This window comes from Euphorbia lathyris, chromosome 6 (assembly GCF_963576675.1).
Source record: "Euphorbia lathyris chromosome 6, ddEupLath1.1, whole genome shotgun sequence".
In the NCBI taxonomy this organism is placed as follows: domain Eukaryota; kingdom Viridiplantae; phylum Streptophyta; class Magnoliopsida; order Malpighiales; family Euphorbiaceae; genus Euphorbia; species Euphorbia lathyris.
Genome location: NC_088915.1, coordinates 51,847,400 through 51,870,375, shown reverse-complemented (window position 1 = coordinate 51,870,375; position 22,976 = coordinate 51,847,400). Strand labels below are relative to the sequence as shown.

General features: G+C 37.0%; 1 pseudogene; it reads left to right on the top strand.

The window, feature by feature from the left end:
- The first annotated feature begins 7,673 nt into the window (after nucleotides 1-7,673).
- Nucleotides 7,674-10,056, top strand: LOC136233686 (ceramide synthase LOH2-like; annotated as a pseudogene).
- The last annotated feature ends 12,920 nt before the right edge of the window (nucleotides 10,057-22,976 follow it).

The window sequence follows — 22,976 nt, the reverse complement described above, 5'->3', positions numbered from 1 at the left end:
CTCGTGAAATACTTGGTGTTTTGATAGATGTATAGCTCCTTGGCTATCACAGTAAATCTTCAAACCATCAATCTGTGTCACTCCAAGTTCCGTTAAGACTCCTCTCAGCCACATTGCTTCCTTTACTGCCTCTGTGACGGCAATAAACTCAGCCTCGGTTGTTGACAGACTCACAACTGACTGTAGACTTGCCCTCCAACTTATTGCTGTTCCAAACACAGTGAATACGTACCCGGTTTGGGATTTTCTGGTGTCAATGCTACCAGCATAATCAGAATCAACAAAACCTGCTACATCATTCACTAGGGCTTCAGCTCCACCATAACTCAAACCTTTACTCAGTGAGCCTTTGACATACCTCAGCACCCACTTCACCGCTGACCAATGTGCTCTTCCTGGATTTGCCATGAACCTGCTAATGAGACTCACAGCATGAGCCAAATCTGGGCGTGTACAGACCATCGCGTACATTAGACAGCCTACAACACTAAAATATGGCACCCTCTCCATGTCTTCATTTTCCTCATCAGTTTGAGGACTCTGCTTACTGTTCAGCTTGAAGTGACTTGCAAGTGGAGTGAGAACGGCCTTTGAATTCGTCATACCAAAACGTTCTAACACCTTGCTCAGATAAGCTGACTGACTTAGGAACAGCTTCTTTCTTCCTTTGTCTCGAGAAATTTGCATTCCTAAAATTTTCCGTGCTGACCCAAGATCCTTCATCTCAAACCGTGTGTTTAGTTGTGCCTTTAACTAATTTATGGCTGCTTTGTTGTGACAAGCTATAAGCATGTCATCAACATATAACAAGAGATAAATCTTAGAGCCATCACTAAGGTCTCTACTATACACACACCAGTCATAACTAGACCTATGAAAGTCCTGACTTATCATAAACTCATCGAACTTCATGTACCACTGTCTAGGGGACTGTTTCAGACCATATAGAGACTTCTTAAGCAAACATACCCGCTGGTCTTTATCTCCTATTTCAAAACCCTCTAGTTGTTGCATATATATGACCTCATCCAGGTTTCCATGAAGAAAAGCTGTTTTGACATCTAACTATTCTAATTCTAGATCAAAACGAGCTACAAGAGAGAGAATAATCCTTATAGACCTATGTTTAACAACCGGTGAATAGATTTCATTAAAGTCCATACCTTCCTGCTGAGTAAACCCTTTGGCCACCAACCTAGCTTTAAACCTAGGTTTCTCTACACCAGGTATCCCTTCCTTTCTTTTAAACACCCACCTTGAACCGACCAACTTCTTATCAGGAGGTTTATCTACCAAAATCCAAGTTTCATTTTTATCAAGGGATTTTATCTCATCCTTCATAGCGTTAAGCCACTGTTCCTTATCAACCGAATTTATAGCTTCCCTATAGGTTACAGGTTCAGATTCTTGTACTTCCTTAGCAACACTAAATGCATAAGCTACAAGGTCCTCAAAACCATATCTAACCGGGGCCCTAGGGACTCTTCTTTCACGGTCTCTAACAAGTCTATAGCTTTGACTGGACTCAGTAGAATTACCATCACTGACTTCTTGCTCGGTTTTACGGGTGTTTTCACTATTTTCTTCAAGCTCCACCTCATTCTTAACACTCTCAAGGTTTTGAATGGACTCAGGACTACTCGGTTCTAACTGAGTTTTCTCTTGGTTTTTCTGATAAGGAAAATCCATCTCATTGAACACAACATTTCTGCTGACTATGGATTTCTTATAACCAGGTTCTAGGCACCACAACTTATAGCCCTTGATTCCTATAGGGTAGCCTATAAAAACACATCTTAGAGCCCGAGGTTCTAATTTTTCCTGTCTAACGTGTGCAAAAGCTGAACAACCAAACACTCTAAGTTTTTCATAATCCTCAGGGTGATTAGACCACATTTGCATAGATGTTTTAAAACCTATAGCAGACGATGGGCACCTATTGATTAGGTAACACGCAGTTTGCACTGCTTCAGCCCAGAAAGACTTTGGGAGACTGGATTGGATTAACATGCACCTAACTCTTTCTATGATAGTCCTATTATACCTCTCTGCTAGGCCATTCTGCTGTGGAGTTCCAGGAACGGTATGATGTTTGGTTATACCTGACTTCTTGCACAAAGTGATGAAATCTTTGTCAAGAAACTCCAAACCATTGTCGGTTCTCAACCTTTTGATTTTCTTTCCTGTTTGGTTTTCCACTAACACTTTCCAATCCTTGAACGTTTGCAAAGCCTCATTCTTATGAGCTAGAATATAAACACATACTCTTCTAGAGTAATCATCAATAAGGGTCATAAAATAGGTCCTCCCACCATGAGACTTAGTTCTTGTTGGCCCCCATAGGTCAGAGTGAATGTACTCAAGAATGTCCTGGGTTCTATGTATTGCTGACTTAGGAAACTTGACTTTACTTGACTTCCCTAAGGCACAGTTCTCAAAGAAATCTATCTTTCCTATGTGATCTTTACCAAAACAACCCTGCTTCCTAAGTTCATGTAAACCAACTTCACTCATGTGACCTAGTCTAAGGTGCCAAAGATTGGTTCTATCAGTTTTAGACTCGGTGAGATTTACTTTAGAGACTAACACAGTACTACCTAAGAGTGTGTATAGGCCATTACTCATGGTACCTTTCATAACAACTAAAGATCCTCTAGCTATTCTTATGATACCCCATTCGGCTCTATAATTGTATCCTTGTTTATCAAGCGTACCCAAAGAAATTAAATTTCTTTTCAGTTCTGGCACATACCTCACACCGGTCATAATCCTTTCTTGACCATCGAACATCTTTAGCCTAATGGAGCCTTGACCCAGTACCTTGCACAACTTGTTGTTGCCTAACCTTCTTCTTGAAAGTCTTCGAACCATGTCCTGTTGGGAGTCATATGGAACGTACATCCGCTGTCCAAGATCCAGTCAGTGTTTGGATCTTTATCAGTGACAGCAAGGACCTCAGCGCTCTCATAACCTTCTTCTACCACAGCGGCTTCGCCTTGATCTTTAGGCTGACCTTGACTCCTGTTCCTCTCAGGACAGTTTTTCCTGAAATGTCCTTCCTTATGGCAGTGAAAACACTTGTAGACCTTGCCTTCTTTATTGCTTGAGGATGGAGTTTTGGACTTTTTCACGTTCTTGTTCTTTGGCTTGTGAGAGTCCTTTTTCTCAGACCTTCCACGAACAAGCAATCCTTCTGCAGCTTCAGTGTTGGTGCTGGCCTCAATCTGTTTTGACTTTAGAGCCATAAGAACTTCTTCCAGACTTAGTGTTTCTCTAGCGTACTTCATGGTTTCAACGAAATGACTGAAAGAATGGGGTAAAGAATTCAAGATCATTATGGCCTGATCTTCATCTTCAATCTTTACCTCTATGTTCTCTAGGTCAATTATGATCTTTGAGAAATCATCAAGATAGTCTTCAACTGGCTTGTCCTCGTTCATCTTGAAGCCGAAAAGCTTTCCCTTAAGATAAACTCGATTGGTGAGTGTCTTCGTCATGTACAACTGTTCAAGCTTGAGCCAAACCCCAGCAGCTGAGGTTTCCTTCGAGACTTCTCTCAGCACCTTATCGCCAAGATACAGGACGATCATACTGTAAGCCAATTCAAGAAGATCTTCTTTCTCCTCCTTCGTCATTGTCGCCGGAAGTTCTTTCTCGCCCTTCAGAGCCTTCGCAACCTTCATTTGAACCAAGATTGCTTTCATCCTCTGTCTCCATAGAGCAAAATCTCCCTTACCATTGAAACGCTCGATCTCGATCTTTGTAAAACCCATTGCTCTGTTCTTGATTAGCTCTGATACCAATTGTTGAACTATACTTCGAACGATCAATCAACCACACAGATAAACAAAGTTCACAAAGATCACAGATTGGATCTTGAAACAACAATCAAAAGAATACACACAGAATTTACCCTGGTTCGGCTTAACTGCCTACATCCAGCAACTTCACTAATCAATGGAGATTACAATAAGATTGAAACAGTTTCCTCTCTAGAAACTCTCATGTTTTCCCAATCTCCAATTTCAGTATATCACAGTGTACACTAATGACTTAGTCTAAGAATAATCTCTCGTATAAAACTACTTCCCAACCCAGACCTTTTATAGCCTTTACAAGATTGTGAAAATACCCAAAATATCCTTACCCAAAATGTACTAACTCAGCAAGACCTACTGACCAGTGGTAACACAGCAAGACCATGTTGACCTGTATTAACACCTCAGTACCATGCTGACCACAGCCATGCTGACTTGATAACTCAGCATTATACCGACTTGTTGAATTACTTCATGCTGACTTGATTACATACAATTATGCTGACTTGATAACTCAGCACCATTCTTGATTACCCATCATCATTCTTGTAATAGAAAACAACGACGACTTACAATGCTGACTTGTTGACTCAGCGTCATCAGCAAGTGATAGAAAACAACGACTTACAAAAAGGATATTATTTTTTTTATTATTTAGTTTTATTGTGGGGATTTATATGATATCGCCACTATAGTGTGTATATATTAGTGGGGAAAGTCAGATTCCCCACAACATATATTTTTCTGTGGTGAATATATGGCTCCCCACAATATATGATGTTTTTTTTATGGAAAGGCTGGGACGGGTGCATTTGATCCATGGACATCCCAGCCAGGCTGGCACCCCCAGGACCAAACACATAAACCCAAAGATATATAAAAAATGAAAGAATGTTTTACATCGAAATAAAAAGAGGGGGGGGAGAAGAAAGAAAGAAAAGTGCTAATGAAAATGATAATTTACAACCGAAGCAATGTCATCGAGGATGAATCTTTGACAGAAATCGGGAGCCGAGTGCCACCAAAGGTTGCCGTTTGCTGTTACTGCGTGACGGGCAAGCGCGTCAGCGCTCCTGTTTCCCTCCCTGAAGATGTGGGAGATTCTGATTGTCATTCCCGAGCATTGGTGGAGGCAACTCAACCATTGCTGACGGATAGACCAAGGAACTTGATCGGACCTGTTGCGCATAAGTTGTACCACTAGCGCCGAGTCAGACTCGATCCAAAGATGAAGCCAACCTCGAGTCCTGGCCATATCAACTGCATGAATAACCGCCATCATTTCTGCGTAATGTGCAGGAACAGACCCCAACGGGATGGCGAAACAACCTTTTGGAAAGCCTCTGTAATTTCGAAAGATGCCTCCTGAACCTGCAGCAACCGGCGAACCAATTGCGGAGCCATTGTGTCGGATTTGTTGAACCCTCATTATTATATAATGTTATATGAATATAAATAATAGTGCCAATTTTATACAATTTCCTTATAGTGGGGAAAATCATTGAAATCGCAACAAAAATATATACAATTTATTGGGAATTTATAATTCGCCACAATAAGGAGTTTATGTGGGGAATTGATTTATTCGCCACTAAGATATATTATTATTTTATGGGAAGAACACCTTAATTCCACATAAAAATAAATCCAGTTTTATGGCGAATTATGGTTTCGCCACTATATATTATGTTATTGTGTCGAATATATTGTTTCTCCACTAATATATCATTTTATGTGAGGAACAAATAAGTTCCCCATTGAAATCTCATGATCAGTGGCGAAATAAGAATTCCTCACAAATCTATTAATTTTAGTGGCGAATAATATCTCCCCACTCGATTTTTGCCATAAAAAGAGTGTTTTCTTGTAGTGACCTCCTATATCCCTTCTAACAAACACCCCGCACTACAAGAAAATCGCGAATTACCGACGGAATTCTCCAGCGGACTAAATCCGCTACAATTCACCGGCGGATTAGCAGCGGAATCATATCCGCTACTGATCACCGACGGAACAGCAGCGGAATAATAAATCCGCCCTAGAATTTTCATCTTTCCAGCCGTAACGTCGGTATTTATTTCGGCTGGAGAGGGCACTGACGGAATTCCGCTGGTAATTATTAAAAAATAAAAAATAATACAAAAAATAAAATAATTTTGGATTAGCGGGAATTGGAAAAAATTTCCCTCGGTTGGTTTTTATTTCCCCTATATATTCTTATTTTTCTTTGTGCGCCGACCTAAACCCCCTTTCTCCCTCAACATATACGACCTAATCCCCATTTCTCCCCTTTTCTCCCTCAGCATATGCTACCTAATCCCCTTTCTCCCTCAACATTGTGGGCTTAATCCCCCTTCTCTCTCAAAAGGTACAGCACCCCTCAACTCTTTCTTCATCTCTATTGAGTGAAAGTAATGAAAGAAGAACCAATGCCCTAATCGATGGAACCAGAACCAGAACCAGAACCAGAACCAGTGCCGTAATGGAATCAGTGGAATTTTGGAGCTCTCTCTTCTTCATTATTGCATTTGGATCTCTCTGTTTTTCATAAGAACATTATCGCATTGTACTTCATATAGGTAAGTAATTACTTTGAATTTTTTTGCTACCTAACTGTGAATTTGAATCAATCTCTATTTTTACCATTTAGATTTTCTTTACTTGTCTTTCTAAATGGAGTTTTGTGTTTATCTGTACCCATAATCATGTTAACTTCCATGTCTAAAGGACTACTGGACTGCTATATAACATTCATGAATTTGCATCTACAAACAATCATTTAGGTAATGAATATTGTCTTTATTCAGATTAATTTCATGTTTTATTGGAACCAGTAGAACCAAGTTGTCCATTAGACTAATCATTATAAATCAAGCTTAATTGGAATTATTTGCAATTCCAATCATAATATTTTGCTGTATGCTAAGTGGAAAAAGATTAGCAATTTAGAGTTGAATTCCTTATTAATGTCTTTTATGCTAAATTCCAAAAACAACTTTAAGATTTTGCCGTAGCTATTTTGTTTTTATAAGCATTCAACAAAGTTTAATTTGTTTGTTTTAGATAGTTGATAGGTTGTGAATTTTCATTTGTCCTCCTAAGAATAAGATATTGATGATGAGTAGCCATTGATAAAAGGAGGAAAAGAGAAAATTTAGGCCACCCATAACATTAACATTGAACCGAGAACATTAACATACCAAGGATTGGTAATTCCTAATAGGCAGTCAAACATGCAACATGAAACCAAAATAACATTGCAACATAAGCATTGTAAAACTCAAAGGAAACCTAACTTATTTATTTACATGCTAAGTTAATTCCATAATATGGTATAAAGGACTGTGCTAAAGTTGATATTTCATGCTAAAAATGCAAGAAGAAGATTCTTAAAGCTGTGTTTACACTTGATGGTAATTACTCTTTATTCTTAATGAATTCTGCATATTTCAGGTCCTTTTTTTTTCATTCTTCTCTTTCCAGCAATTTTGAGCAATAACATTAAATTCCTCTTAATTTCCCGGAACATAGCGGAAATTTTAGATGTTTACTCTTCCTTTGTGGATTAGATTATCTGATCATGTATTTATCATCTGCAGCTCAAGTCAAACTGCTTTTTATATGCAAATCAGTGTGTTATTTGAAGATTTCAAATACATGATTTACAAGGACTAGTTCTAAACCAAATTGAACTTGAATTTTATTTAAATGATGTATTAAATATATATGATGATAAAGGGGCTAAGTTCACCCTTAATCCAATTTTAGTTTTTAGTCCACTAAATGATAAACTCTTGGTAAACTATCTTTTCGGATTGGCTTTAATGCTTAGATCGATAGTATCTCCATCAAACCATGGTTCAATATTGCCCCATGGTTATGAAACTTATCATTACACTTCAGGTGAAACATTTGAAGGTTGATTACACTTCTGGTAAAGGTATTAATTTTGAATGTTCATTTAGGTAAGTTATCACTTCTTTAATTTGAATTTGAATCGATTTTATGTGTACTAGAGTTTTGTGTTATGGTAAAGAGTGTGAGTACTGATATTTCTTTAATTTGATTGGTTAAATTGAGGAATGCTAGGGATAAGGGTGAGTGTGAGTACTGGTATTTCTTTGGTTTTTGCTGTTATAGTCTATTTTTATTTCAGATATACTTGGGACTAATTGATATTTTGCAGAATTGTTTCTTTGTTTATGATATTTTGCAGAATTGTTTCTTTGTTTCCTGGTATTTCAGGATACCTACGTGACAATAGCTCCCTTAGAGTCATTGAAATAGGGACATAACTTCCTTTCTTGAAAATTTTGACAACTTTTAGATGGAGAAAATTGTATAAAAAAACTAAGGAAGGAAATGAGGTCATATGTGGATTGCAAGGATATATTTAACTGTGGGTAATTTGGTACCAATTTCACCCATTTAGGTTGGGTTGTCTTGAATGGAAAGGTCTACTAAGGTTTATAAATTGAACAGAGTTTTTGATTCTTAGGAAATCTAACTCTATTTTAAATTTTTTGACAATTTGCCCTGTTTTTGTTCTTGTGATATATGATGTTGATAGGCAATTCTGAAGCCATTTTGTGTTTCCGGACAGTGAAAAGAGAATAGATGAATTTGAAGAACATAAGCTGCCAAATGCTAATAGGAGGAGTAACCGGTTATTCTCCAAATTATGTACGGAATGAGCCAAGATAGAAATCAAAAGTAATTTCTTATACATGAACCTATTTTCTTTCACTTAATGATAATGTAGCATATGCATGCTTTTTTATTTATTCCATAGACTTGTGACTCTGAATTCTCTCAAATTAATGGGCACTTTGTTTTCTTTTTTACTAGATATCAGAATTTGGAGGACCATGCATTCTAGAATATATTTCCTTTTGAATAGATGAACAAGTTCTTGTTGCATGTCAATACTATATTTCTTATGAGTTCTTGTGTTCTTTTAGAGTGTGGCTGTTTGGTTGTTGAGGAAGAAATCAGCCCCATTGCGGATCGAACACGGGCTACAATTGTAAAATGCTCAGTCTTTATGGAAGCTAACATACTATGCTACTGTTGAAACATGTATTCTAAACATTATCTACAACGAATCATGGTTTAGAAATACAAGAGCATACTTCAAAGGCTAGCCAGATCAAGAGTTAATGTGAGTATTCATATGTTCATGTTTTTAACTATTGGTATAGCTATGTATTGCTTTAGCAGTTGAAAGTTGGAATGACAGACATTCATTGCCTTCTCTGAGCTATCTAGGATGCTCTTTTAATACTTGAAATTATATTAGCAGTTCTTATGTCAGCCGGAATTATTTTATAAGGAGAGTGCATCAAGGGTTAGAATTTGCTAACCTGGATCATTTTTCGTGCCAGGCTTCCCCTGAAGCTTTTCTACATGTGCCAATGTGGGTTCTACGTCACAGTTACTGATTGGTTACTCTTACATTACTAGGTATTTACTTAAAGACTAATCATTACCTACTGTCAAATTCTCATCCAGTTGCTTGTTAAATGTATAAAGCACTTCTGCTTCACTCAAACTATTCTTGGTATTTATTTGCTTGAGGTTTTCTCCGTTTATTTATGTTTAGTGTTACCTCTTTAGAAATTTTTATTCCTATGGAACAGAGGAAATGAATCTCCACATATTAGCTGCCTAGATGATGACATGAAATGCATGCTTATCTTAATTTGCTTCAGATTTGTAAGTATATTATGTTTTGTTTTTTGAGAGAACTTATTAAATGTTTATTTCAGAATTTTTTTGATCGGCTCAATTGTCCTTGCGCTGCATGATGGGAGTGATGTTTTTATGGAAGCTCTAAAAGTTTTCAAATATGCAAGAAGGGAGCTAGGAGCGAGCATTTCCTTTGGTTTATTTGCCATCTCATATGGCTCATATTGCCGACTGATATGCTTTCCCTCTTGGGTAATCAGGAGTTCAAGGTTTGTACAATGATGCATGAACTGATTTCACCCCTTGTGGCTATACAATTCTCTTTTGCTTATACATTTTTTTGGGTGGCATTTTTCAGTTATGACTTCATGGACTATAAAATCATTTTTTTTAATATCTTCTCTTGAACGTCTTTTTATGAGAAGGAAGTTTATGCATTCAGATGCTTGTTTGTCCTTTAATTAAATCTACTACAAAATTGACTTTGTAGGGACACATTATCCATTCACACACCATTTAGTTATTATTATTAGGCATGAGGTACCAAAATAGACCTATGGTTTTTAGGAAATATTAATTTAGACTCCACTTATAAAATAGCACCAATAGAGGCGTAACTTTTAAAAAAGTATCAATTTAGGCCTCAATAATGGATTAGTTACGTCTTTCTTATTACTCCTTTAAGTTTTGATTTCTCCCACCACGTAGAATTAACAGAACTTAATAGAGTAATATCAAAGACGTGTCTCGTTCCATTATCAAGATCTAAATTGGTACCATTTTTTAAACGTTAAGCCTATATTGATGCTATTTTGTACGTTGAGCTTAAATTGATACTTCTCTAAAAACCATAGACCTATTTTAGTAAATTATCCTTTATTTTTGTTATGAAACACTAAAGATGAGAAATGAAATATTTCAAGTTATAAAAAAGTCAAACAGAGAAAACATTTTCATTCGAATGGACCCATGAGCTTACTATTTTTTTTTTATTCATATGCTTTAATACCTCCTTTTTGCCATTTTCCATATAGTATTGTTATATACTTTTTCATATATAATTCAATATATATCTTCACCGTGCTCTTTTTTAATAAGTACAATGTATCTAATCTACAATGAAATGCATAAATTGTGTGTATCTAACTGTATGGTTGGAAAAGAAAATTGTATCTAAATGGTTATGCATTTGCTTTTGGTTCTGTTTTTCCATGGGGCATATAGCATTTCCATTATGTTGTAGGCACATGGTTATGCATTTGCTGGTGGTTCTGTTTTTCCCTGGGGCATATAGCATTTCTATTAGGTTGATTAATAGTTGCATTGTTCTGTCTGGAATAATTGTACATGTTGTAGGCACATGGCTAGCAAGATCTGTAGATTATTCTTTATTCATTGGGCATTGGAAACAAAATTATATTGAAGTTCTCTTGTTTGTAAGTTTGGAAACTATAGAATAGGATACTGGTCATTCTGGTCCACTCATAAGATTAGGTGTAAGTCTAGAGCAGATTAGGTGTAAGTCTAGAGCAGATTAGGTTCAGTCAATTTATGGCAGGAATTATGTGCTGAAGGCAATAAAAATCATGAGTTGTAATCGTATGAATTATAAGACTCAGATTTGTACATATATCATATACGAGTTCCCTTCAATCCAAATAAATTGACTAATTAAAAAGCATTTTTTTTTTTCAATTTTCAATATTAATCACCGACGGAACTTGGTCGGAAATAGCCGTCGGAAAATTCACCGGCCAAATTGGGGTCGGTAATAGTTGGTCGGTGTTTGAAATTTACCAGCGGAAATCTACCGACCCAATTTTGGTCGGCATAGATCTCCGACGGAAAGAGATTTGTGGTCGGTATGTGGTACCAGCGAGCCTTTTACAGCGGAATACAATCCGCTGCTAATCCGTCGGTAACATTGATTTCCGACGGAATTTGGCGGATCACCGACGGAATATTCCGCTGGTAAAACGCGTTTTTCTTGTAGTGCCGTAAACGTTTTAACTAATCTATTAAGGCAAAACACATCATTTGACCCTTAACTTATTTAAAATTTATGTGTTTAGCTCCTGACCTATTATTTGGTCATATTTGGCCCCTTATCTATCCAAATTAGTAAAGTCAAACCCAAAATGGATGGAAAGTTAACTCAAATTGATTCTGTTACCACATAAACAATCTATTATGACATTAGTAAAAATTTCAAAATATCATTAAGTCTAAAAGGATATTTTACATCCCAAACTATTGTCTTCTTCTTCCATTCCGCAACCACCATTTTAGTCGTCTTCTGCGTTTGCGATTTCTTCTTCCCCGACGTCTTCTCTTTTGGGATTCCTTCGATTCCCGATGTTTCTCTTCTACAGTTCATTCGTTCCCATCGTGTCCTTAATGAGCATCATGTTAATCTGCATCGATCAACAAGGAATACGGCAGTGTCGGCATCGATTTTCTTTAGAGGTCGCATAACCCATCAAAATTGAAGCTAAGAAACAGAGCAAGGAATGAAAATGAGAAACAGATTAGATAATTAAGAAAAAGTTTCAGGTTTCTTAAATAAAATAATGAAAACTGTAGAGAGAGATTCATATTTTTTGTGAAAAAAAATTGTTTTGAATTGATGATTGGGAACCAAGCTTGTATTGTAATTATATCCTATGAATAATCACAAAAACAAAGAAATCTGTATAAAAAAAAAAAAAAGAGAAGATGAAAATTTTGGGTAATAGAGTTTTTGAGACCTGGAAAAAAAGGTATGGAATTATTGCAAAGAATGAAACTGGAAAGTGAAAGCGAATTGAAGAAGAAGACAATGAGTTGGGATGTAAAATATTCTTTTAGACTCAATGAGATTTTGAAATTTTTACTAATGCCATAATAAATTATTTGAGTTAACTTTCTGTCTATGTTGGGTTTGATTTTACTAATTTGGATAGGTGAGGGGCTAAATGTGACCAAATAATAGGTCAGGGGTTAAACACATAAATTTTGGATAAATCAAGGGCCAAATGATGTGTTTTGCCATCTATTAACTAAAACCTCTAACTAACTAACTGCATCTAATTAACTGACTAACCTATATAGTAAACAATCGCTAAATTATAACACTGGATTATACATAGTATTTATATAATAAATTATTATAATTATCTTTTACTAATTTGATATTTTATATAATATTTGAATTCATAGGGGAAAATATTTTTCCAATTCATATTTAAGGATGAGAATGGAGATTCTCCAAACTATCCAGAATTAGAGAGGAGAAACTCTTACCTTTTGACAACTCTAATGAGGAGAGATCAGGTGTGACACATCTCTTATTGTGTGATAAGCCTTATTGTATGATAAGGATCAATTTTGTAATTAACCAAAAGGAGTGGCAAATTTGTAAATAAAAAGAAATAGAAAATTGTTTTATTTTTTTCTTTAAAATGCATTTTCCCGACTTTTTCAACCTCGTTTTTCAAAATATTTTATACCGTTAGACTCGTCTTAGTTAAAAAGTCATTTTAAGATCCATGAAGCTCAAGTAAAAAAAATTCCGGTGAACGAAATCCGGGTGGGCGTTTTCCGGCAAGCAAAAAAGTGTCTAGAAAATTCTCAAAAAATTTCAGAACATGTAAAACATTATTCTAAGAAACTTTAATTCTTGGGTCGAAGCGAGATTTCTTACGATTTAGTCCCAATAAAACTTTTTTCCTTAATTTTATCCATTTTACATGCTTCAACAATTTGTTGGGTAAAAACTGTAAGGAATCTCGCTTTAAGCCAAGAATTAAAGTTTCTTAAAATAATGTTTTCATGTTTTGGAATTTTTTGATAATTTTCTGGACACGTTTTTTGTCCTACTTACGTTGTTCCAAATCAATGTACCATTTGTTCCAACATAATACTTATATTGTTCCAACAGAAAATTGTTTTATTTCTTTTCTTTAAAATACATTTTTCTGACATTTCTAACCTCTTTTTTCGAAAAATTTTATACTATTAGACTCGTCTAAATTAAACAGTTATTTTAAGATCCCTGAAGCTCAAGTAAAAAAATTCCGGTGAACGGAATTCGAGTGGGTGTTTTCTCGCAAGAAAAAAATTACCCAGAAAATTCTAAAAAAAAATTCAAAAAATGTAAAACATTATTCTAAGAAACTTTAATTCTTGGGTCGAAGCGGGATTTCTTACGGTTTAGTCCCAATAAAACTTGTTCCTTAATTTTATCCATTTTACATGCTTCAACAATTTATTGGGTCAAAACTGTAAGGAATTTCGCTTTGAGCCAAGAATTAAAGTTTCTTAAAATAATGTTTTACATGTTTATGAATTTTTTGATAATTTTCTGGGCACATTTTTTGTCCTACTTACATTGTTCCAAATCAGTGTACCATTTGTTCCAACATAATACTTGCATTGTTCCAACAGAAAAATGTTTTATTTCTTTTCTTTAAAATACATTTTTTCGATATTTCTAACCTTGTTTTTCGAATTTTTTTATACTATTAGATTCGTCTAAATTAGACGGTCATTTTAAGATCCTTGAAGCTCAAGTAAAAAAAATTCCGGTGAACGGAATCCGGGTGACGTTTTCTGGCGAGAAACAAATATCCAGAAAATTCTCAAAAAATTCCAGAAAATGTAAAACATTATTCTAAGAAACTTTAATTCTTGGGTCGAAGCGGGATTTCTTACGGTATAGTCCCAACAAATTGTTGAAGCATGTAAAATGGATAAAATTAAGGAAAAAGTTTTATTGGGACTAAAATGTAAGAAATACTATTTCTACCCAAGAATTAAGGTTTCTTAGAATAATGTTTTACATTTTCTGAAATTTTTTAAGAATTTTCTGGGCACTTTTTTTCTCGCCGGAAAACGCGTACCTGGATTCCGTTCATCGGAAATTTTTTTACTTGAACTTCAGGGATCTTAAAATGACCGTCTAATTTAGACGAGTCTAATAGTATAAAAATTTTCGAAAAACGATGTTAGAGATGCCAGAAAAATATATTTTAAAGAAAAGAAATAAAACAATTTTCTCTATCCCCTCTTTCATTTTATTTACTAATTTGCCACATTACCCTTTTTAATTATCATCAAAACTACGTAGTTTTGTTATGTCACACAATAAGCTCATTGTCACAAATTAAGCTCTTGTCACGCTGGATCTCACCCATATATATATATATATATATATATATATATATATATAATTTAGGCTTAATAGGCACACAACCCCTTAAACTTGTAACTTTTTTTCACCTGGCCCCCTCAACTCAGGGGATAACCTCTCAACCCCCTCAACTCTCCAAAAACATCACATACAACCCCGTACATCCCTATGTTCGGTCAAAATATTGACCCGTGTAGAAAACGCGTTTGACTGTTGACCACACCAATGCCAAATGTCATTTTTTTATTAAATTTTTCCATTGAGGCCCCTGCTCGGCGAGCAACTACCAATCGAAATCCATCTCCGGTAGTTGCTCGCCGAGCACAAATGGGCTTGCTCTTCGAGCAGGGGTCTCAATAAAAAAATTTAATAAAAAATGACATGTGGCATTGGTGTGATCAACAGTCAAGCACGTTTTCTATACGGGTCAATATTTTGACCGAACATAGTGGTGTAAAAGGCTGTATGTGATGTTTTTGGAGAGTTGAGGGGGTTGAAAGGTTATCCCCTAAGTTGAGGGGGCCAGGTGAAAAAAAATTACAAGTTTAGGGGGTTGGGTGCCTATTAAGCCTATAATTTATCTAATGGTTTAATTTGGGTATTCATCAAAAACTTTTTAAGTGGATCCTTCCAATTTTTTTTTTTAATTTTTTTTTTTTTTATATACTGAATTCGAACTCGAGATCTCTAACTCCGACCAACCATTTTAGTATTACTTTTTAACTTTATAATTACACTAATTTCTCCTGAAAATAAGACTAAATTATTAATTGGGTCAAAATAATTCCAGAAGGACAGAATTAGAGCAATATGAGAATAAAATAGTTATATATTAGAGTAATTCGATGGGCATTTAGAAGGATAAGCATAAATTTAGGCTGATCTTCGGTGACAATAAATTATATATACAAGAAACACATATTTGTCTGGCTGTCTATAGAGTGTTCCTTTCGTTATTACACGAGGCTTGCATTAAAACTTCATTTCCTATAATATTTGATTAATTACGCAACAAGCAAAAATGTAACCAATGAAAATATGCCATTAAATTAAATTTAAATTAAATACATTGATCTTCCCTAAGCTTATATATAATAATTGTATAATAAACGTACAACTTACCACAGAATATAAATTCAAGCACAAGCAAACATTAACCAATCATGCATGCATGGATCAATGAATGATGTTATTACAAGGCTTAATACATCATTTGCTCCCTGAACTTGTCCAAAATGGTTAATTGGCTTCCTGAACTTTCAAAGGGTCTCGATAGCCTTCTAAACTTGCATAAAATATTCAATTAGCCCCTTGAACTTGCGTAAAATATAATCAATTAATCACTCGGTTGTAAAAAAATAAGTTAAATGCGGAAAATATGTTGCACACATCTTAAAAAGGTAAAACGACTAAGATCAGGGTATGCGATTATAATATTAGAGAAGAAAATATTTTATAGTTGAATAAGTAAAAAATTCTTTTTTAACATGTTTTAATCTATTGTGAAGTATGTAATAATATTCTAAGGTACGTGTAACATATGTTCCGCATTTGACTTACTTTTTTACAACCGAATGATTAATTGATTACATTTTATGTAAGTTCAGGGCGCTAACTGAACATTTTATGCAAGTTCAGGGGGCTATCGAGACACTTTAAAAGTTTAGGGGCCAATCAACCATTTTGGACAAGTTCAGGGGCAAATGATGTATTAAGCCTTATTACAATGATTGATTATGGTTGTTGGATTTCCCATGAACCTACGTGGCTAATTCCCACATGACTTGGCATCCTACTTAAATGGTAGGCTGCCACATTAAATTATTGATCAAGGTGGAAAAAAAAAAACTTGTTTTGTTTATGGAAAAAAATAGTAAATCTTGATATAATTAAAAAATTATAATCCATAGAAATTTTGAATTTATATCTTCAGCATCGTATATTATTATAAAATAATAATAGATAATGTTTGAAATTGTTTTTTTTTTTGCAAAACAACGAGAAATGCATTGCATACAGAACCGACTTCATAGTCATTTTCTCCAAGAATGACTATATGATCTTTTAATGAGTCAGATTTATATGATGATAGATAAAACTCTTATAGCTTTCAATGAAGGAAAACTTTATAACACTTATAGGGAGACATATCACAACTATACATAAAAAAAATTGACAAATAAAAAAGAAACTACTGAATCTATGATAGTATATTAATAAAAAAAAATTCAAGAATAAAAAGCAAAACAAAAAAAAATTATCGGTTGACTAAAAGCCAAAAGAAACCTACAAAATCTAAATGTGGAAGAAAAGAGTTTCTTGACAACCAGTTTTATCTCTTCTTTTTAGCTAAAACTCCTAGCATTTTATTGATATAGGATTAAATTATTAATTCAATCGTATGTATGAATATTTATCTATTTGTTTTAGCAAATTATATTAGTTGTCCGAAGTGAGTTGTTAGCATGTACTTTTGACTTTAAGATAATTGAGACTTTGGCTTTACAACATAGCCTAATAGAGTTACAATATCTTAATCTCTATAATGTCTTGGTTGAAATGGATGTGAAAATGATTGTGGGTAGCTTGTTTTCGTCTTGCGTGGACTTGGCGGAATATGAAACCATTGTCCAAGATTGTAAAGGAATACTGCAACAAAGATTAGACTTTAAAGTGTCTTTCGTTCCTAAATTAGCTAACAGGTGGCGCACTGTATTGCTCGACAAGCCCTGTTCAATTTTGGCTTATTTATTTCTTTTATTGCTCCTCTCTGACTTGAGGCTCTCTTAATTCTTAAAACAACCAACCAATAATATAAAACACACACAAAAAAAAGCAAAATCAGATCAAATATCTGCCCTTTTAAGTCTCTCTTATTAGCAAATTTCGTGCTTCATTTGCTTCCATTCAGTATGACCTCAAATCATCTTAACTTACTCTCATATTTCTTACCAAACTGTTCTAATCAACATACTTTGTCTAATTTTTTACATGTCTTATGCTACTCCGATTTTAGTGTTCTTTAGCTCTAAAATTCAACCACATAGTCATCTTCAATTCTCACTTTTCAGTTTTCCAAAATCGATCCTGAATCTCATAGTTTTAACCCTTCAAAGTTCGTCGAAAATTCATTTCTCTAACGAAGAACAAAGTGTTTTTTAGTTGCCTTTTCCATAAATCTTTTCATTTCCTTTCAGTCCTGCTCTAAGTCTAATTTTTGTGCGACCAAATTCCTAAGATCCCAAATTGAATTTTCGTTTTTACAAAGTTCAAATATCTACAAGAAAATCCAGAACTCCTAAAGTTGTATGAACCCCCAAATTTGCTATTTTCACAGCTCTATGTACTGAAATTTTCTTAAATTCTTGTTTCTAAACTCAATTGTTGATCTCTTCACAATATGACACAATTTGGGTCCTCGAATTTGCGATTCACTTCAATGAGTAACACGTCAAACCAAGTTTGTTCGTTTAATTTTGATTCATACATATTCATTGTTGTTATTCCTTTAGCTACAATTCCAATTCTGCAACCTCCATTTACATAGTTTTATTACGCGAATTACGTGATTTTCAATGTAATTATTGCTTTATTCCCATTTTATAAGCAAAGACGTTACAAGAAATCAATAAAAAAACACCAAAAGAAAATGAAAATGAAAAAAATCCCTATGTGTTGATTTTTAAGTTTTTTTTTTTTTTTTTTTTTTTTGTGAATGATTGTCTATTAGTAAAGTTTCTATTACGACACTAAGGATCCAATACATACTTTTTCTTAATCATTGAGTTTGTTGTCAATCGTTATGTTAGAAGTCACGTCTTTAGGCGCAATTTATTTCATCAAATCAGTTTAATTATTGAGAATTAACTTCTCTGGCACGCTAGCGATTTTCTTCTCACACTCGTCAAGGTTGAAATTAGAATATTTCTATTGTAGCCTGAACTAAACAATGAAATTAGTTAAGGAAAATTTGATCGTTAAAAGCTTGACAAACTCGGTAATGGTAGAAATTCCTTAAGGTTGACAGTTGATACTTGAATCTTGTTGATATACCTGTTATAGTGTGAGAAGAGTCTTCCCACAAATACTCTAATGCTAAAATCAGCAAACTTAATATTGTTCTGCTCTTTCTCTCTCAAGAAAAACTAATCTCTACAATATTTAATGAAAAGCTATTTATAGAGTTAATGGTAGTAGAAATCTTTCAAAGTTAAAACATATATCATGTTGAATAACGTGAATACATGAAGAAAAATTGATAGCCGTTCAGAGTGCGGTATCAATTTTCGCTAATAAGATTTAACCCCGAAACTAATACAATTGTGATCTCTAATTGTTGGTCAGGGTATTGGTGCTGTAGTATTATAAAATTTCTTCCACGTTATATATTATAAAATAATTGACGTATCTTGTGCAGGTTTGGTTTGTTTAAATAAATAAATATTGTATAAGATAAGCATAGCCGTATAGTTCAAATTTAACTCAGGTTGTTGGCATATCGAATTAGATTGTAAGTGCAAGGAATATGGAATTAGCGGTCCAAATTTACAGAAATTGAGATGTGGTGGTGGCCGTGCCGGAGGGTTTGATTACTGTAGAGCGGCCCCTTGCCGCGATTTATGAGGAAATGCGTGAGAGAGTGTGGACGCGATCTCTAGGTACTGCCGGTAGCGAGGGTAAACGTTTTGAGAGAGCCGAGCGTCCTAAGAGGCCGGAGTCCCTTTCGGTCGAAGATGCCTACAGTATAATCGTCGCAGCAGACCTGCCGGCGATATCTGCGGTGTACCGACTCGGAGAGCCCTATGAATTAGTAGCTTTGGGTGAAGAGACCAGAGCCCATCATGCGGGTAGCGCGAATGAGCTCATCATTTACGAAGAGCAATTAGAATCGGGGATGCGGCTGCCGCTCCTGCCCTTTTTCGTGGAGGTTTTGAAGGAATATGATTTGTGCCCTGGGCAAATACATCCGAATGGCTGGAGAATGATGGTCGCCTTCTATTCGATGTGTCGTTCTGCCGGGTATCGGGCAACAGGTCTAGTCTTCCGTGAGTTTTTTAAACCGAGCAAAGGGCAGCGATCTGAACATGTCACTTTCTCCCACCAGAAATTCAGAGTGATGGGTGGGTTGAAGGATAAACTGTCCGAATACCGTCACCGCTTCTTTTTGGTGAGGAAGCTTGATGGGGATTTTCCCTTTCGGGTCGTATGGAATGATGACCCCATGGACTCCAGCCGGTGGTTGAAGACCCGACCAAAGCTCCCATTCGAGGAGAAATTGGTGACGCATTTGAAAGGTCTTCCGACAGACAAAGATCATAAGCAGGACGTAGATGAGCTAGTTCGTCACTTTCTTGCCGCTGGTTACTACATTTGGAATAAATGGCGGATGGCCGACATCAGAGGGTGGTCGGCTGCGGATTTTGAGAAATGGAAAAGGGGCTATAAGTTCAAAGCTGGAGAGTTGGCGGAATTGGAGGCGATCTCCGTAAATCTTGCCGTTGTAGGTGAGGGGCTGGGATCGTATTCTGCTTTGTGAATTATGCCGTATAAAATGCGTTGTCCGTTATTCAGAAATCTGATGCTTTTCTCCTTTTGTGCGTGCAGGTCCAGGAGATCCCCGTGTCAGCATGGATTTTGACCCTAACGAATTTAGTGTCGGTCTGGAAACCGCTGACGAGGCATTCGGAGGAGCTTCGGGTTCATTGGTGTCATATTCCTCGCTCGAGGATGCGAACCAAGTGGTGCAAAGCATGGGTGGGGTTCTCGATGCGCGGGAAGATGCTGATGGGGTAGTTGATGTCCCGCAAGGAAAGCCTGTGGCCGATCCAGCTGCCCAAGAACCTGAGGGAAGTGTGGAGATGATCGCTCTTGACGAAGAGACAGTTGGTAGTCCGACCCGTGGGGTGCTTGCTCGGAAGAGAAAGAGGGATACGGGGAAGGCCGTTGACGAATATGTGGCTGGGGAGAAGTCCTCTGAGGAAGGTGTTGCTGGGGCCAGCGAGGGTGTCAAGAAACCTTGTTCTGATGGCGGGAATGAGCTGTCCGCTGATGTGCCGGATCGGGTAGGCGATCATCCCGAAATGGTCAAGAGGATGGAAATGAAAATTTCCAAGTTCAGGGATTATGTGATGAACTTGTCAGTGCACTCCGATATGATGACTTCTGATCTGGCTCGCGCGATGGCCCGTGTGGCCAGGGTTCCCGGTGAGCATCAGCGGATGGAGGGGGCTTCAAAAATGAACCTGGACCTAGAGACCTTATCGGCTCTTGGTGTGGTGAGTTCTCCTATTCGCACTTTCAGCCTTGTTTTATTTCTTGCAAGCTTTTTTGGTTTGTCTTAACTTTTGGTCTCTTATGCAGTCTATCCAGAACGCAACCCGAGTTTTCGACATGTGCGTTAATGACGAAAAAGCTTTTCGTGATATGGAAGAGGGTTTGCGGAAATCTATTAGTGATCTTGAGGAAGCGAATAAGAACTTGGCGGCTGCGCGGGAGCTTCTGGATCGTCGCGAGGCTGAGATTACCGTTTTGTCGGAGAAGCTGAAAGTAGAGACGGTTGGCCGAGTGGAGCTTTCTCAGCAGTTGAAGCAAGATGTCGAGGAGATTTGTGCGTACCGGGTGTTGCTCAGAATGGCAGTTGGGTGGACTCACCGAGTAGCGGAGATTTTGAAGGAGAGAACGGGACGGGTGGCAGAGCTGGCCGAGGAAAACGACTCTCTTAAGCGACAACTTGAAGCTGCGCGCAAAGAAGCTGCTGATCTTCGCGCTCTCGCTGGTCAACGCGAGGAGAAACTCGTAAAACTAGATCGCATGATGCTGATTACCGTAGCTCATTATGCGGGTTACAATGTTCCCCCGGAGGTGATTTTTGCTCCGAACATCTATGATAAGGCTGCCCAGGTGAAAGCTGTTGAGTTTTATAGTCGTTTTAAGAAGCAATAGGCAGTCTGTACTTTGATCTGGCTTTTCCAAGATGTAATGATGATTCGTACAATCTGAATCTTTTTTGTGATATTGTATTGCTCCTAATTATGTTCTGCCTGTTGATGTGATTGTGGTGCATTGTGATGTCTTTCATGTCTTTTCCTCGATGTTCTATAAATAGGAGTCGGATTTCTCGGTATGGACTTGCAACTTGTTTTCACCCCTTCGCTTCCTTCTTTAGATAACTTCTTTGAGAGAATGTCACTTCGGGACGTCGTCGATCCGGCCCGAGTGTTGGAGGTTCAGAAGGCAATATCGGTGATGCCGCATCCCTATGTTTATTGCCCCCCGTCTGAGGAGAATGATGCGGAGAGGAAGGTGAGGTACTCGTCCCCTGTCTGGATGAACCGGGACTGGGCATCGCAAAGGAGAAGGGTGGAGAGTGAGAATTTCGTTCCTTATACCGGATTTGTCACCGATTCCTGTGAGGTTGTTGTCAGCTCACTTTCTACCACAGAAAAGAAAATTTGGTCTCATGAGGGCATCGGGTATCTCCTCCCTGATGAGACCGTCGCTCTGGTGCTCAACCCGCATCCTTCCTGGATCAAGAGGCTTCTAGCCGATGAGATGGAAAGGGTGTTGAACTTGCCCCATGAGGTGGAGTACCATCGGGTAGGGCGTCATGCTTCACCAACGCGTCCATATGGACCGACGTTCGTTGATCCCATCAAACCGCGAAGCGTTGTCTTCCTGGAATTTGCGAGGCAAGGTAGCCTGGGTCCCGTTCCTGCTAACCCTAACCATCGCGTGACCCACGTGGGCAAAGCCTGTTTGTATCATAGGCAAAACGGCCACAATACCGATGAGTGCGTGGACTGGAGAGCGATGCATCAAGATTTGATGGATGAGGAGGAAATCCCAGACCCAGATCGTCCTAAACCTATATGAAAGTTTGTGTTTATCCGGCTTGGTGTAGCCCTAGTAGCTCCTATAATGGCTCTATGTAGTAGTGCTTTTGTTTGTGGTGTAAGATCGTCGTTGTCGTTGCAATTTGCCCTTTTATTTCAATGTGCTGTGAGATGACCTGAAATTTGAGAGTTTTATTTTATGTTTATGCTTGGACGAGGCGTATTCTAACTTGTTTGTATTAGGCGTTTGATATGATCGAGAAGCCGTAAAGGCCAGCACTTAAATGCTTGGTTGGCGGAGAACACGATAGGGTTCTGTTCGCCCGAAATCGTTAACTAAATGATAGTTATACGATGTAGGAGGCGTTCGATATGATCGAAGAGTCTGAACGTTTGAGCATTTGAATGCTTAGTTGGCGGAGAATGCGATAGGGTTCTGTTCGCCCGAAATCGTTAACTAAATGATAG